At 30.7% G+C, this 17,067-nt stretch overlaps 1 protein-coding gene across 1 annotated transcript in view; it reads left to right on the top strand.

The window, feature by feature from the left end:
- LOC105451861 overlaps positions 1 to 17,067 on the top strand; it is a 294,443-nt gene that overhangs the window by 86,171 nt on the left and 191,205 nt on the right. Inside the window, exon 3 of the mRNA XM_011692558.1 lies at positions 13,696 to 13,773. The gene's annotated coding sequence lies outside the window, so the exon portion shown is untranslated. The remainder of the gene's footprint in view (positions 1 to 13,695; positions 13,774 to 17,067) is intronic.

Here is a 17,067-nt window from a genome sequence, read left to right as displayed (position 1 = left end):
AATAATAGGACACTTTGGAATAATAAAAATATGCACTATACTTATGTATTTATAATTAAAACACGAGTAATTGATTAATATTTTAATTGGAGATTGTCAATTATTGATTTAAATCTGAGGAATATATTTATTTTATTTTTATTAATCGCTTAAAAAATAATGCTTCTTAATTTCTCTTTTTTTTAATTTTTCTTTAATTATGATGAACTCTGAATAGATTAAAACATAAAAAAAATTGAAAGAAATTTAATTGTTTTTTAAACAAAACACATTGTTTAATTTACAATACACTTTGTACAATTTATTTTGTAACTAATTCTTTAATTTTAGTGATTTTACTTGATTATTGAAACTCTATAAAATACATAATTTTACTTTTATTTACTAACAGTTTTAAAAGTCGACGCTAATACATAGAACGACAATAATCTATTTTTGTGTTGTAATTGGATTTGCCTTGAAGGTTATTCAAATCGATAGCGCATTATTTTTTTACGTTTTAATGATCCGTCTGGCTTGTTTTTTTTTAGTATGGCGAGATTAATATTACAAAGAACGATATAGGATTATCGGTCTTTGCCATTCCGATTTATCAGTGTTTTTCGTTTAGTCAAATATTTCTTGTTTTATACTCGAGTTTTATAAATTAATTTAACAACCTTTAATCATATCAGGAAGATGTGTGAGAGAGAATAGCTTACAGAAATGTTTCTGCGGCTGACGTGCAACAGAGAACTAAGCGTAACGAGTATTGTTCGTCTGCTTGAGGAACAATGGGTACCCTATTTCATTCATCCGTCTACAATTACACAAAATTAATGGAAATGAAAATCGGAATCCAGCAGCGCGGTAACATAATGAATGCGCTATACATATTAGGACACATTCGCTCTTGTATTGTCGGCAATTCGCATGTTAATCCGCTATGCGACCTTTATTATTTATGACATCCGCGGGTACAAGAATGTACGAAAAACTAGCTACCCCTCGTAATGTCGTGTATAATACTGTAATAATACTTGTAACTTTATCTCACCGAATTCTGTTTTTATCCAAATTTAGTATGGGTATCAACACGAACATACTGTACATACATATATGTACATCTACAGATATCTATACAAATATTTTTTTCTACAATCGATAGTTGCATGCTTTAGATATATACTTATTCAAAATCAGTTTAATCACGGTAGTTCGCTTATAATTCGCGATAAGTTTTCTGATAACGATTGCCGAGAGGATTGAAAAAAACGATTGCAAGTTTGAGATGGTGCGTTTGAAGGGAAGCTTATAAACTTTGACTTGAAATCCGATTTGTCACGGAGAAACTTTTTTCATGATTTTTTTGTCGGATAAAATCTTGGATTTGCGCGAAATAGAAATGCAGAAAACGAACAGCTAAGCATAAGTGTAACTAACAATAAGCTATATTAGTAGTTGCAGAAACATGCATGTCACAGTGTAGAATTTTGTCGTAGTTGTAGGCTTGATAAATTAATATATGTTTTAACATACATTAATGAATATTTTATTAAAATTTTTTCATTGAGATTTTAATCAAATTTGATGGTAGATTTGTATTTTTAGGTCAATATTTATCGCTTAAAAAATTAATAACACCAATTTTTTAAATTAAAAACTAGAAAGATTCCTAGAAATAATCAATATTCGAATAAAATAGGCTAATGGGAATCGGAAAGTAATTATTGCGCAAAATTACAAATTTCAATAATTGACACAAGTTTATCCCGTGTGTATATCAATTTTTTTTATTAATTGTGTCAAAAATCTAAAAGTAGGCTTGTAATTAGAAAAGTGTTTCAAGTAACATTTTTCAACGTTTGAAAGAATTAGTAATAAAACGTTAATTATTAAGCAAAATAAGTAATTAAAAGATTTTTTTATTTAAACAACATTTAATTATTCTTCATTTAATAACTTGTAAAAACATTTTTATATTATTATGGTTAACTTTATAATTTTTTACATTACTTATATGTAAAACTTATATGTAAACTTTTAATAATTTTCTATTAATAATTCTATTAATAATTTTCTATTAATCTCACATTAATATGTATCTAAAAGGTGTTTTTTTAAAACATTTTTAAGGTCGTAGTAAAAATATTTCAAAAACTTCTTTATGATTTTTCCATAAGATAAAAAGATAACGAAAATTATCTTTATAAAACATTTTTTTGCACAGCTATATACATGATTATGCCATTTATTAATTAAAATGTGATATAGCTAATTTGAATACACTCTATAAATATTTTCACTATCAGTTAAAATTTTATTATATCATTAATTCTCTGATATTTTTTATTATTTAGTGTTATTATACAGTAATACAAGGATAAGCTTTTAAAAAATGCGTTAACAAGAAAAAGAACATACGATAGGAATTTGAATTATTTAATAAATATATTAATAGTTTAATACTTTAATTTATATTTTTAAAATACATTAATTTTTGCTAACAAAAAATCTTTTTTTAAAAATGATTTTATTATGAAATGTTTAAAAGACACTCCAAAAACAGATCTCAAATGAAACATTTTAAAGATATTTTATAATGTCTTAAAGAGACGTTATAAATCAGGACAAAAGATAATTTAAAGATGTTATAAAATCGTTTTTCTGCGAAACAATTTCATAAGACATCTCAAAAATTTTAAAATGTCTTTTAGATGTTCTATTAGTTGTCATAATTTCTCTGGGATATATTTGATAAGGTTGTGAATGAAAACTGGAACGAAGAAAAGATTAATGTTGAAGTTATTTTTAAAATAACGTCCTTTGAATTACCGCTCCATTATTATATTTTGTGAATGTGTCACATATATGAGCATAAATTACAATTTAACTTGCAAAGCATGTAAAACAATCGGAGAGCGACATTATTGGTTCATTCTAATACGATAAGTAGCTCCGTTTATTACCAATGGCGATATCTCTTCGCACGTGAAATCGGATAGCACCAATCCCGAATTGCTTGCGGTGATGGGACAGTGGTTTGGTCATCTCCAGATTTGATCTCCGGTGTCTACGTCCCCACGGGAGACACGTCAAAGCTGTCGAACATAGATCGGCAAACATGCGGATTCGGGGCGTCCACGCATTGTGGTGACGCCAGGAGCGGTTCAAAGCCCACGGCTGACCTGCTGACATCCTTGGTATATGCCGTCAACGGCGTTCTGAGATCAACCGATCAATTGCCTTTGTCGAGTTTAATCAAAAGTTAAGATTATGTCGAGTAACTTTATTCTTCAATCTTCATTAAAATGAAGATATAACATATTCCATGGTACAACAAATTTATATTAATATCTTTTATATTGAGTTTAAACGAGAAATATTAATCTTCAAACTCTCTAAAAGAGAATCAGTGTAATTGTCACTGATTTTCAGTGTACTTACAACTATGATAAACAGTGAGTGATTTCAATATTATTTCAGTGATAATATACTGACTGTATTTCAGTAACCACTGTATTTCAATAATCACTGTGTTTCAGTAATTCACTGTTTGAATCAGTATATTATCACTGAAACAACATTGAAACCACACTCACTGTTTATCACGGTTGTTGTAAGTACACTGAAAATCGGTGATGATTACATTGATTCACTTTTAGAGAGAAAGTTTACCGTCTATTTTTGATGATCTTGTTTTGTAATAAAATTTCTATGCTATATGCGATAAAAGTATTTCTAAAATAATTTTATGAATTTGCATTACAATTAAAACAGAATTTATTAAACTAATAATACGATCAAAGCGGATTTTGATACTCTCTGAATCAGTGGATAATCACTGATCAATGGTTATTCATTGAATGCATCAGTCCCAAGTATGTCAGGGGTAATCAGTGAAATTCAACTAAAAAATCAATGAAACGTGGAAAGCTGAAATAAATAAATAATGCTATAATCGCTACAAATCAGTAGACTTCGCTGTTCTCGCTAATTGCACAGCGAATTCGGCTCTGTTTCACTTATATTAGCGATGCAAGGCGTTACTGATTTAATCATTGACTTTTCCACTGATTCAGATTTAGACAGTACTAATAACTTTAACAATATTTGTTGCGTTAATTTATGTACATTTTCCAATTCATACAAACTGTGCGTCGTTAATTTGTCGCGCGGTCTTGAAACGTAGTCCTGAATTAAAGCTGGAGTCATAATATCACGATTTAAATTGACAAGCAATTTAATAATATTGAAGCTAATGAATATCTGAAAAACCTGTAAAGAATTTATTGCAAAAAATATCATTCCAGTCTGGAATCAGTCTTAAACTTTTCTACATTTCTTACAGAATTTATTAATTCCTAAATTAATTTTAATGTCTCTCTGTGTGTATTGTGTGTATATTATATGCTATGAAGAATGTATATATGAATCTATTATGAAATATACATGTCGGTTAAGTTATGCCAAAGAGTTAGTTTAAAAAATCTAGAAGTTAAGCATAGAAGTATAATGTTGGGACTTGCTAAATTTATTTGTTTATCATTTTCTTGATTAATATGTTATAAAAATGCACAAATGTACAAATGTTTTTTGTTGATTTTCTATTCTAACATATCGTACCATTTGATGATCAAAATTTCACAATCTAATCTATAATTTAATAATTTAATAAGCGATGCACAAGCGGATCAAATAAACGTTTTAGTTAGTTTCTTGCGTAATTCGATATTCATTCGACGTGGTCGAGAGAAGCTTGAATCGAGCGTAAACGGAATCTCAGAGGTATCGTTGCTGTACAAACTGTCAAGCGTATCACATGCGGATATCATTAAATATTAGGTACGAAACATTTACGAATTCGATGAAGCTTTCATGAGCGAAAGTCAAAATCGCAGCACGCTTTTTAAAGTTTAATACCTTAAAGAGTACTTCTTCAATATAATCATTAAAAAATCGAAATTTTAAAAAAGAATTTAAGTAATAAAATTTTGAAAAAAGTTAAGTGGAATATATAAAAAATAATTTAAAAAATTTTTTTATAATTATAAAGTATTCTTCAAACCATTAAACTTTTGTTCTGATAAATTTTTTCTCTTATAGTTTCGGCAATATTTGCTTCGAAAGAAAAAAACGTGTCCCTTATTTCTGTTTAGAAAATAACTTATTCAAAACTCATTAAAATCGTAGGAGGTCTTTGGTCTTTTTCCTTGTCAGTGTCATTTCGATTATGAGTATAACTTTGTAATAAACCATTTATAGCCAAACTTATAATATTTTTTTCTTTATTTCCACTTGTAGAATATGCTCTCAAATTGACATGTTTCATGATTATTGCGCAGTCATACATATACACATATACAGGGTGTCTCATAATAGGTGTATCATCGTTCATAGGTAGGTTGAACGGACTAAACTGAATCGAAAAGTCCTCTACCATTTTGCGAAATTCGCAATCGTAAACGAGACATTAATTTTTGAAGATTGACGAATAAACGCGTATTCATCCGGCCCGCTGAATGCAAGTGCGTGACAAGATAAGTAGATTAAACTGAACAAAAAAGTCCTCTACTATTTTCTAAAATTCGCATTTATTAACGAGATATTAAGTTTATTTGCCGATCTTCAAAAATTAATATCTTGTTAACGATTGCGAATTTTGCAAAATGGTAGAGGACTTTTCGATTCAGTTTAGTCCGTTCTACCTACCCATGAACGGTGATACACCTATTATGAGACACCCTGTATATGTGACTGCGCAATGATTGAGAAACAAATTTTATTTACTTTCATATATATGTAAATATGTATACAATTCTTAATTAAAAAGTCTTAATTAGAACTATCGATACAGACTTGATCATGAATGCTCTTACAGCATATAATTGCAAAACGATTTTAGAATTGCATAATTTCTGTTTTATTTTGTTAACGTAATTATCAATTTCTTTTTTAAAATATTGCAGAGTAATGTAATTTAGAAACTCGGAATAACATCTAGCAACAATACTTAATAGAATGTAAATATGATATATAGATTGTGATATTTGTTTTTCTCACGACTCTCTCTAATTTGTTCAGTTTTTTTTATTACATTGCCGTGTTGAAAATAGAAAAACAAATATTTTTACGATATTATTTAAAATAAATCTTTTATTGAAATCTATTTTGAATAAAATACACGGAAAGAATTTTGATTTTGTTAAAAGGCCTAAAAATTTTGCTAAATACAGATCTAAAAATTAATTCTCGTTGAATCATTAAAAAATTTTGTTGAAACGTTAAAAATAATAAGCATTAATTACTATAAAACATTTTGATATTCTAGCAATTATTTTGATTTTCCCACAAAATTATTTTGATTATTGAACAAAAATTATTTTCAGATCTGGATTCAGCAAAATTGTTCTTTTCGTGTAGGCAAAAAGATAAATTTTTTAAAAAGAAGTGTGATAAATAATTAATTATTTTTCATTGTTATTCTTAGCTTTTCCTGCTCTGTTGAGAATTCCGTTATTTCATCGCGAGCTCGTAATACGTTGGAAACGAGAAAGTTCGTAAACTAGAGCGATTCGTTCTGCAGTGTTAAAAATACGCACATGGTGCCGGTAATTCGTTTAGTCGCTCTAACCTTGGTAGCCCGAACAATATTACTCCGCAAGCATTTCCGTTTTCTCGTTTATAGTAAAGCTGATTTTCGACAGAAGTGCTCTCGACGAGAGAAACGCCCAGCTCTTACGCGGCTGAAGTGCTCTAAGATGGAGTGCTTGTTAAACAAAACGAAACAACGAAGCATCGATCGATTTTCACCTCGGATCTACGCTTCCACGTAACTCGATTTTTTTTTTACGGCTTTTCGGGTAAAGATTGTTTTTCGATAAACAGCGGGTCTTTCTATCAAGCTATCACATTACTCTGATAGCACTTCCGAGTTTGTTAAACATATAAACACAGTGGATATCATCTCATCACCTGGCCGACGTCACCGTCAATCGGGTTTCAGCCCCGCCCCCGGTAAAATCACGGCGAATTTATCGAGCAGCGAATTGACAAAATGAATTCGCGTGCTAGACCGTCCTTTTCTTGGCAAGCCGCCGTGAGATTGGGGATAGCGATCACGGGGAAATGGAGGTATCCAGCCGTTCGTGCGCGTCGCGAATATCGCCGCCGGGACATTGTATTTGGATACAAACCAAAGGTACCGTTTATAATGTCCGCCCGCATAACCCGCGTAATCTCCCTTTCGGTTTACAAACGTTATTCCACGAACGGGGCGGATATCGTCCTTTTTCGCGTTTTCCAACCCTGCGGCATGTCTTGCCGCGCGCGCCAAGAGATATACGAAAGCCATTTGTCGGCGTCGGTGTGTGTGCGCGCGCGTGTACGAGCGGTATACGTGTCTAACGTTGGGCACACGTGCGCACATCTACCGATTTCACGAACGGAGTTCTTGTGCAACTCCGGCCTGTGCCGGAACTTTAATAGGAATTCTCGTAGAAACGATCGATCGGGCAATCGTCCGCCGTCGTTTGAGGAGCAACTCCAGTTTTCAATTATTACAAACGTCATCGGATTGAGTTTCAATTGTTGCAAACGTCAATGTTCTCATTGAAACTTGCGCGGGATTCACGGTATCGTAATGGCAACGTAATAAAGCTGCGGGAAAAGAATTAGGTGGAATTCTAAGTGGAGATGATGCGGATAGAGAATTGCTTTGTCATTCTTTACGATTTTCTAAACTGCTCTCGGTTTGACGTGAAATATATGAACTAATTGTAAGTGGAAAGATATACACCTAAGATACGTATTGCGCAATGTGCTTGAGATGCGCATATCTTGTAGCTTAAAGCTACTTCTAATTATAAACAAGTTTTATAAGAAAGAGCTTTCTTTGCCACCTAGTTTAAATGACAAACTAAGAAGAAAAACTACTTAATTACGTAAATATGAACTTTTTACATACCAAATTAATAAACTTTTTAGAAAAAATATGAAATATCGTGGAAAGATAGACTTTAAAATAAATATTACACCAAATTGAAAGTTTTTTAATGTAAAGATTATTTAATCTTTGTGAAGATATGATTCAATTTTTAGATTTTTTATGTAATTGATAGATTTGGCAGAGACTTTTTTAGAGAGTTTTATAACTTATTTATATTTATACAAAACATTTTCTTTATATTAATTAATACCTAAAGTAAAATATGAACTAAATATAAATAAGTATAAATAAAACAATTTATATATTTGTATAAAGATATAAAATTAATATAAACTTTTTAACAATTTTTGAATGGAGAATTTCCAAGATTGGAAATGACGTACTGAAAGCTTTTTTACAAAATTTGGCAATCTTTTGAATATTCATTTGAATAATAGTTTAAAAAGTATTATGATTTAAATTTGAAATAGGAGATTATTTTAATAAAAGATATCTTATATTTTATGTTTAATTATTTTTTCTTGATGTTTTAATTCTGTTTTATGCAATTTATAAAATTATTCTCTTTGATATTAATGTTACGTTGGAATGCAGAACGATACCTGTGTCTCTATCGTGAGAACCAGTGAAATAATAAAACTCGGCGGCTCTCTATATTATCGTTATAACCGCACCCATCTTTACGAACTGATTATCATTATTAACGCGGTTTATCGGTAAGTGATCCAGGAGCTATTTCCTTCCCTCTCTCACTCTCTCTGCGTCTATCCCTTTTTCTGGCCTTCGCCGACTATAGCAGCTCCACCACCGTCGACGAGTGAGCGGCGAGAAATATTATCGGTGACGCCCGTTAAATATCGAGCCCGTTAAAACGCCACCCATCCCGGATAAACGCTCGGCGCCAGAGCGACAATAAATTCCGCGACCCACCGCGCGCCGCTTGCTTGCTATTGAATATCGAGCAAGCTAGATTTCGTGGGAACCCCTGATGTTGTCGAGCCACGGATTTTGGCGCAGCGCTTCTGCTCGTTATATGCCGCAATTAATTATGATAAGCAGTAGCGACGATTAATAGTCGCCGCACTCTCGAGAAGAGGCAGTAATTACTTCTACGCGGCAGCTACCGGTGATAACTCAGTAACGAGGCTAACATAAACGCGCGATGCGCAAATTGCGACCTTCCTCTCGTTGAAATATGAAAAGAAATAATCTTAAAATTTACTAGGTAGGTGCGGGAAACAGGCTACATTTCAGAAGATGTTTGAAACTTGAAATATTTTGTGAATTATTTGTGTAATTATACATCTTTGTTTACTGAAATTGTGAAAGTGAGAATTACAGAGAAAATTGTGAATTACAATAGGTAAATAAAAGTTTTATAATAACTTATTTTTCTATATATTTTTTTTTATTCGATGAGACATCATCTCTTTAAACATGAAGTACTTTTTAGATCAATAAAAGATTTATAATAACTTATTTCTTTATATAAATTTTTTTATTCGATAAGATTCTCCACTTCAAACGTTAAGTACTTTTTAAAATATTTCTTCTTTAATGTTTGAATTCATTTATAATCAAAAACACACTTCTGTTTTCTGTAATTCTTGAATGAAGATTTCTAGCACGCATAGTACCAAAATAAAATACTCAAAAAGTTCGGGCAGAATATATATAATTATAGTGAATCTGATGGATGAAGAATTTATTATTGTATTGCGCGATAGGCCATGAATCTTCATCAATCTTTCGGAGAAAAGAAATATTTAACAAAATCGGAGAAATGCACGTACGAACGATGCAGTGGTAATTGATTTCTGAAATCGAAATGTAATATTTTCTCGCATGTTATCGATTATTCTTGCGCGCGTTTTTTTAATATATTCAAATTCAAGAATTTTGTTCAGCATGAAGAATTTATAACTCTCTTTATGCTTTATAACTCTCATTATAATAACTGAAAGAATTGAGTAATATATGGAAGCATCTCAATGCGTCATACCGTACGGATTATAATGCCGCTTAACGATGGTTTATTTTACCACTTTATTAATTTGTATGCATAGTATGCCCTCTTAATTAAGCTGAACCTCCCGCTGGCGCAAATTATGGTCAGATCTATAAAAAGATTTAGTGTTATTTATGTGCTAATTTATCTAGGTGTATTTTGACAGTCGCCTGTAGATTGTTTTGGTATTATAATCATACGATCAACAAATTCATTCGCAAGTCAGATATAATAGTGCAGTACTGTGTATTTTTGGTATTTCTTAAACAATGCTATATTTTGAAAATGTTTTTGCTATTTTAGAGCAACAAATTTTAGTATAATACTCGTCTTTTTTATCTGATCTCTCAATATATATTTTCTTTAGTATGGGGGAGGTGTCCAACTTAAATAGCACCCTCTCTTTTCCTCATTTTTTGCTAAACGATTTGAGTAACAAACTTAGACTAGAGCAACAAATTAGCACATAAATAGCACTAAATGTTTTGATAGGTCCGATCTTGATTCACGTTAGTGGGGAGTTCCAGCTTAATAGAGGTATTGTATATATGCATAGTATTAATACATATGTACATGTATAGTGTGAATATACAGTATGCAGAGTATACATATATTTACTTAATATTATATTAATAGCAGTAATTTGATGAATTATAAATTAACTGTGCGAAATTTGAATAGTTTCCTATTATTAAAGCATTTCAATTTAACGCGAATTTTCAATTGTATTATAGTTTTATATTTACTAGTTTTATTTCTGTTGAAAAAATATGATCAAAGTTTAATGAAAACAGGACAAACGATTGAAGTTTTATTTATTTTTGTAATTGTATAAAATTTTTTCGAACGAAAATAATTATATTTAAAGAATTATTTTCTTGCGTTATTTAATTAAAATATAAATTTGTATGTAAATGAATGTTTATTAAAAAACGTATTCATTATAACTTTATTTTTAGAGAGAGAAGGAGAGAAAGAGAGAGAGAGTAACGTTGAAAATAATTAGAAACTTTTAAAGTACTTAAAACGTAGGAAATCTTTCCGTGATATTTTTCTTTAAGACAGTTGTAAGGAAATGTAAAAAAAAATAAAAAGATTTTTAAACTTTTCTTGTGGTTACACTGATAATGAAAGATGCTGTTCTCTCGTAGTAGTTCTCACAGTGCTCTTCAATTAGAACGAGCCCTCTTCACTTTTCTCATTTAACGTGTCATCTTCCATAATTAATGAAAGACTGAGAATGTGAAGCAACTTTATTATAAGTGCAACTTTATATATAAGTTGCACTCATAATAAAACCTTTAAATTATACGTATAACAAAACGAGTTGAAGTACTAATAAAATAGTTTCATTATATTAATATAGTTGTGTAGTTATTTTTATTTGAAATTGGGTCAGAAAACTATGCTAGTTAGAAGCAGGGAATGAAAAGTACTTTTTAAATGTAACTAGTTATTGTTACTTGTTACAGAGTTAAAAAAATAACTAGTTACTAATTTTTAAAAATAACTCGTTATTGTTACCGTTACTTAAAAAATAACGATTCATTATTTTTCCGATTAACGATTCGCTACTTTTTTAATGCTCAAACAAGATTAGTTTAATTTAAGATGCAATTTTTTATTTTAATATTAATAAAAGCAACAATGACACTAGACCGATATATAAAATACAACTAGGAAAATGAAAGTCTTTTTGATATGAGCTAGAGCTTTCAGCTTTGTGCTTAATATTTCAAAATAAATTTATATATACATATCCAATTTTACTACGCGCCAATTAAATTTTCGACCTTGAAACGCAATTCAGTTGATATTTTTCATAAATTTTTTTAAATATTTTGAGATGCATATAATATAAAAATATCTTATTAAATTACTTGTCAATTTAATTTGTGATATTGATTGACTTATGGCATTCTTGAGATATCACCAAACCAATCACAGAGCCATATTAATATTCTAAGACATTATTTAAAACAGTCTTAAAATAAGAGTAAACTATGTGAATACTAACTAAAAACTGAAGATTGAATATACATACGAAAATTTTGTCATAAATACAGAAAGTTCAAAATACAAAAAGTAACGATAAAACTAACTGTACAACTCGTTACCGTTACCGAAAAAATGTAACTATGTTACCCTTACAATTACCAAAAAATAAAATAACGCCGTTACCAATCCGTTATAAAAAAAAAGTAATTGTAGGTAACGGCGTTGCAAGTAACGAGTTACTTCTAATCCCTGGTCAGAAGCCATAGTATCTATCTGTTGAATACGATGTTGCAATAAATAAATTAATGCAAGTTATTTATTGCAAATATTTGCTTGAAATATTCCATGCATTTTCCTCCGAAACATCGTGATGTAAATTTATATCTCATTCACGGTGTAACGTTTATTTTTTTATTCGCAGCAGTGCTAATTGATCGGCCGCTGTTTACCAAACAAAAGGATAAATAATTTTGTTCGTTGTGCAACAATAATGTACTCCTTTTTGTCATTCGGACCTTTAAATGATAACAACTTCTATATATATCCATGAAATTGTCCTTTCAGATAATTCGTGGATAGCGTGCGCGAGATCTTCCCCGATAGACGTGGAGGACGTAATTCCGTTTCTCACTTTTCGCGAAACATATTTGGCCCCTCGCGGAAGATAAACTTTATGTATATACATACCTCTACACCTTTATGTAAGGTCTTCAATTAAATCCGAGCACGAGATACCGCGATCCATCGTATCTGGCGCGCGTCCGGCGCGAAATTGTAACGGCCGTGCCGTTAGCCAATGAATACGCTAGATAATAGTCTCTAGATTCCTTCAGTGTAGTATAGCTTTATATACGCCCGTTACGTTCCTTTTACATCGCTGACGCGATGTGTGGAGCAGGGTCGACTTCTCCATACATCTCACTCCACAATTGAGATTTTATCGATGCATTAAAAGCGTAGGGATTTCCGACGCAATTTCACGCAGGATGATAAATTAGAATGGATTTCTTTCCTTGTTATTCTATACTTTTGGCACACGATCTGTTTTCTTGGTTTATTTATCTTTTGTAGTTTATTTTATATTCTATTCAAATATTTATTTTTATTTTTAATGATTCTATTAAATGATACACTATCACTTCAAAATATACATTGAAAAAAATCTTGTGGATAATAATATTCTGAAAAACACATTTTCCTAGGAATAGAGAGAAAGAAATTTATGATTAAATATTTATTGGTAAATAAATAAAAAGTCGCGTTATATTAATGACATTAATATGCATATAACTTAAAAAAATTACAGAGTTAAAAATATAACTACATTTGAAAATGATATATTATTAATATAACTATGTACCGATAGAGTGTACGTCACTATAGTTGATAAATTATAGAGCTTTCGTGATTTTACATAATAAGTCACATGTAAAGTTGTCAGTAATGGTTGTTGAAATTTCATGTTAGTATGAAATATATCAGCGATGTAATACCATCCGGGTACATTAATGTTAGTTGGTAGTGTACGATATCGGCCTCTTGCGCGATACGTCAAAGACTATAATTGAGATTTTATCGACGCGCTAAACGGCGCCAACTTTTGGCGGCGCAACACGTGCCAAAGTTTGCGCGGTGCAGCAAGGCAAACCCCAATGGCCTTCTAATCGAACGGTGATCAAACGACGTGTCTAACAGTCGCGATCACAAATTACCGTCTTAATATGCCGAGGTATTTCACTCCCGATCAATGTTCATGTTGCAGACAAAGCAACCGTGTCGATTTTTGTGTCAAGAAGCGCGATGACTGCCAGAAATTCTTGGAGACAACGGCGTCCAGTTGGTGAGTTATTTTGCATCATAGCGCGTATATTTCAAATTGCCAATTTAATATTGTGTATAGGAATCCTTGAGTGTATTGCGACAACAGATCTTTTAATCTTTCTAATACCTTTTTATATTATTATATCATCCGTCAATATTACATATCTATTATTTACATTACCATCCAATATTTTTCACTTAAACACATTTATTGTCTTATTCTACGATTTGTCGGGCATTTTTCTCGAATAAAGAGTGATCCAATAATAATTTTTTCTAACAAACTTTCTTTAAAAAGTTATATTTGGAATCATGTTATTAATTTTAAAAGTTAGACACAATTTATCAATTAAATTTCCGTTAAAATAAAATTTATTTGAATTTAAGAAACATACTTTAATATTGAGTAAATTTGTATTCAACTGAGTTTTTAAAAATTATAATTATACAGGGTGTTTCATAACTCTTAATTAATATTTCGAGGAGAATGAAATTTTGAACTGAGAATGAAAAGTTTCTTTCCCAATTTTGGCTTATTATCTACTATTATTTATTCATTTACTTATTTGTTAATAATGAAAACTTAGAATAAAATTTTAATCGAGATAATGTACAGTAAGCGCGAAGAGCCTCATGATATGCTATGCTTCTGTATACAAGAGTATACAGCAAGAGTTTTGGCGCATCCTAATTGATCAACTTTATTCGTTAACAACTCTGTAAATAATGGTCTGACAATGAGCCAAAATTTGGAAATTTTGAATTAAAAGTTCAAAATTTCATTCTCTTTTACTCCTTGAAATATTAATTAAAAGTTATAGAACTGTATATATTTATATGTACACAAATAATTCAAGTTAATGTAATAAATTTTATTTTAAACATAATTTACTACATAATTTTAGTTACTCTTGCGTTTCATTGATTTGTAAAATGTGACATTCTGTACATTAGGAAAAAGTTTTAATTGAGATCCTTCAACAATTTTTAATTTTGGTCTTTTTGTGTTGTGAATAATATAAGTTACATACTATAATGAGTGTACTAAAGCTAGATACAGGAGAGTGAATAATTCTACATATAAAGTTAGTATTGAAATAGCAGATTAAATATTATTCTTTGACGGGAAGTTCTTGCGAACTTTTACGGTGCAAAACCCGAGAAAAAGCGCAGTTGGCGACGAAGCTGAGATTAATTTCCACTAACGCGCTCGCTGAAAACCCTGTCGATACTTGCGGGATTTCTCATGCCGCGGAAACGGCAGTGCATCTTCATCCTGCCGTTGCGCGGCACGCATTAGCAAGTTTTTCGACGATGCGGCGGCGCGATAAATCATAGTCGGGACTCCAGATGAGAGGCGACGGATGAAAAATGATGTTCCGGCAAACGAACGCGTTATACCGTGGTCAGAGCAACCCTGAAATCGTGCTCCGGCTAAGGATTTGTTTGCACAAAAGCAAGCGGAGTGCTGCTTCCAATCGTTACATGAATTTATTTTCGCTTTCCGCGAAATTTTTACCTTATCTAAAAGGAAATATTATTTTGAAAAGAAGATTATGGATGTTGATGTTGAAGAAGATATTTTAGAAAAACCTTCCGCTTTGACAATAATAGAAATAATTACAGAAAGCTTCTCGATTACTATTGCGATATCTCACACATGTCGTGGAATTGTCGATATGGTAACTATCGACAACGGTTGATTGACAGCAGATATATGGGTTTAAGCCGTCTAGAGCTCCGAGATTTGAATGCTACAGATTGTGCGTTCGCAATCCACATTGCGCTCGAGGTATTAATTCGGCATTTAGTCATCAAGGATCCACATGAAACGAGAATAGTCTCATACGCATTAATTAAAGTTCGCCGTAATCTATATACACGTAAAATTAATAATTTGAAAGTAATATTAATTTTAAAATGGCTGTTCATATATACAATAAATATTAGTTAAAATCAAATATATTAAATCGGTTTAAATAACATTTTGAATATCTTTTATTTTATATTTTCAAGTATGTTTTAATGTATTGCAATCACGATATTATAGAAGTGATGCTGATCGTTTCTGTATAAATGTCCAGCTGAGCGTTAAATATGACATATTTTACACGAAGGATGATACATAATTCAGATTCTGTTATCGAAAAATTATTCCCGTTTATTATAACTAAATAGGTATATTTTTTGCGATACTTCAGACGAAGTCAGGTGCTTAATAAAATTGTATCATATAACTTTAGAGCGCACGTGTGAGATATTGAGAATAGAACAAGAAAACTTACTTGGAAAAGTCCGTTGAACTTTCTCTCACGAAGCACGCTTCTCGTATATCAGTCAACGTTTAAGAACATGCGTGCTTTTCAGTAAAGATATTAACAGGATAAATGAGTAATTATCTTAGTATGCTTTCATATTGAAAATATTTTCCACTGATCAATAAAAATATAAAAATTATACACGTCTCAGGATACTGTGTCTCATTCTAATTTTTTTTTTAAATTAATTTACTTCAGAAATGAAAGATTCAATTTGATCAAATTTTATATTAAAAGTTCATTTATAGTTTATATTATAATAAATACATCTTTTTAAGAGATACAAAGTTTCTTATTAACTTCTATTAAATTCAAATATTATCACATAAATTCATATATTTCTACAGTAGTATTAAATTAGTGGTAAATATGCTATATATGTGCTATATATTTTTAGATATTTTTTTAAATAAAAAAAAATATTTTACACATAATTTTCAATATAAATGAAATTTATCTAATATCTCAATGTGTATATAACCTAAACTCTAAAGTATAACGTAAAATGATAAAATATTTTATTTAGAAAGTTTTTGTATATGTGAAATGATTTTCTAAGTCATTAAAATAATTATGTACTAAAATAAACTGTAATATTTATACTTATTAACGTTAAGAGCGGATTTCATATTTGAGTGTAGTTTAGACCTATTAACCTATTTAAAAATTTAAGCTGCTCTGTGTGAGAACACAGAGTGCAGTCGAGATTTGAATTTAAGTTGCGCTAGGGATTTTGGAAGGGACGAAGTGCAAAAGAGGGTGTGCGAGGCCTTGAAGTTTTAAAAGGGTTTAGGTGAACTTTCGAGAGTCTTTTCGGAGGAAGTTCCGCCGTCCTCGAATATCTGCTTTGCGTGAGCTGCATTCTTATTCATAAAAGTGAAATATTGTAAAAAGCTTACAGTCTAATAGCCCGATGAATAGAATCGGAATTTTTCGACATTATTTGCCTTTTTTCTAGACACAGGAAAAGAGAGACGAAAAAAAAGAATCTTCAA

This window comes from Wasmannia auropunctata, unplaced genomic scaffold, assembly GCF_000956235.1.
Source record: "Wasmannia auropunctata unplaced genomic scaffold, wasmannia.A_1.0 LD336042.1, whole genome shotgun sequence".
NCBI lineage: Eukaryota > Metazoa > Arthropoda > Insecta > Hymenoptera > Formicidae > Wasmannia > Wasmannia auropunctata.
The sequence above is the reverse complement of the archived record's forward strand: the minus strand, read 5'-3'. Positions and strand labels throughout refer to the sequence as shown.